The following is a 1,830-nucleotide window of genomic DNA, read 5'->3' on the forward strand; positions in this document are numbered from 1 at the left end:
GGAGAAGGAAATGGCAAACCACTGCAGTATTCTTGCCTGGGAAATCCCATAGACAGAGGAGCTTAGTGGGCTGTAGCTGTAGTCCATGGCGTCACAAGAGTCAGACAGGACTTAGTGACTGAAAAACAACAACAACCTATTTAGGTACATAGGTAATACTTATGTAGATATGTATAAATAGTTACTATATATTAATTTCAAAAGAACTTCAGAAGAGAAAGCATAATGAACTTAACTAAGCATAATGAAGCTTAACTATGGCCTTTGTAATAGAAAGGCCATATTAAGCTGACCAGAAACTTGAGGGATAAATCCAAAAGATGTCTGAGGACTACTCTTGGAATTTCTCCTCAGTTTTATCAGTGTCAAACTTATTGGCTAGGGGCCACAAAAACAAAATTCCAGTTGAACTCATGAGGAAAGGACATAAAGGACGGGGGAAAAGATATCAATACTCAGAAGGCTTGTTTCTACATTTCCTTAACATTTCCAAATGAATTGCCTTGGTCATTTACAAACGTAATCTGAGGCCAAGTCAGGAACTTGAGAGAAACAGGCCTGGAGAGGTTGAGGCCTTGACCAGTGGTATATTATTAACCAAAAATGGAACACTGGCATTTCTCTTTCAGTCATACACCACCCACTAAATGACTTCCTAACTGGCTATCTTTCTTGAACATATCATTTACAGTCTTTCTATGAAGCTGTGAGTGTGCTCTCCTACCCTTAGGGAAGGTAAGTTAGAAAAACAAACAAGACACTGCTGTCCGTTAATTCATGGATAATAGAAAAAGCAGTGAACAATCTGAATCCCAGATCCAGAGCTCTGGGTCACTAGGTTGAAGCCTGTAGTACTAGTGGCTGGGGGGTAAGAATGGAAGTCCCCTACACATGAATGAGTTCCCTTCCAAGAGTCTTTAGTAAGTCCAATAAAGTTAGCCTAAGCACCCAACTAACACAATCAGCTATATAGTACTGTACTGTAATAGGTTTATAATACTCTTCACACTAATATATAAAAAAGAAACACAAAAAAATAAAGAAAACACTTTTAATCTTATGGTACAGTACCTTGAAAAGTACAGTAGTAACCAGCTACATCACCTCTGCTTTAGCTCACTTCAGGATATCTTGGGCTTGAAATAAAGATACTATACTACTGTACTCTATATAGTACTGTAAAGTACACAAAAGCAAAACCACTTGTAAAGGCACACATGTGACAGTGTATGGCAGACATGTGAACTAACTTAGGTAACTGGACATGCGAAGGTACTTCCTATCTTTGAAAGTTTGCAACTTTCAACTTTGAAATTTCCTATGTAGGAGACTTACTGTAAAATTACCCTGGCCATGGGGAAACTTCAAGACTTTCCTACCAACTAAAACTCACCAACTTTTCTCAACAAACGAGCCATGGGAGGGGTGGGCTGAAGTGAACGGACTCGCTCACAGCACCGGTACAGACGCATCCCATTATTTCCCAAGTTCAGTCCTGGAGGCAGTCACAGCACCTGGAGGAAGTCTGCGCCGGAGCCGGAAGAGCAGGGTATACAGCTAACAGCCCGGCGGGTGGAAAGCGAGAAGAGCCTGGGACAAACGCTCTCCGATAGGGACCCATCAAACCAGGGCTCAGACAGTCTGGCTCGCCATAAAATTACCCAGTTGACAATCTTGGGACAGTTGACAAGAAGTCTAAAAAAGTGAACTCTGACCACACGCCTTCAGTTCCGAGCGCCCCTGGCAACCACTAGCGATTTAAAACGGAAGAACGGCCTTTGTCCCGCCCACCCTGGGCCACCGGAGGCCCGGCGGGTTAGCTCGTTGGCC

This window comes from Bison bison, unplaced genomic scaffold (assembly GCF_000754665.1).
Source record: "Bison bison bison isolate TAMUID 2011002044 unplaced genomic scaffold, Bison_UMD1.0 scf7180017864519, whole genome shotgun sequence".
NCBI classification, from domain to species: Eukaryota; Metazoa; Chordata; class Mammalia; order Artiodactyla; family Bovidae; genus Bison; species Bison bison.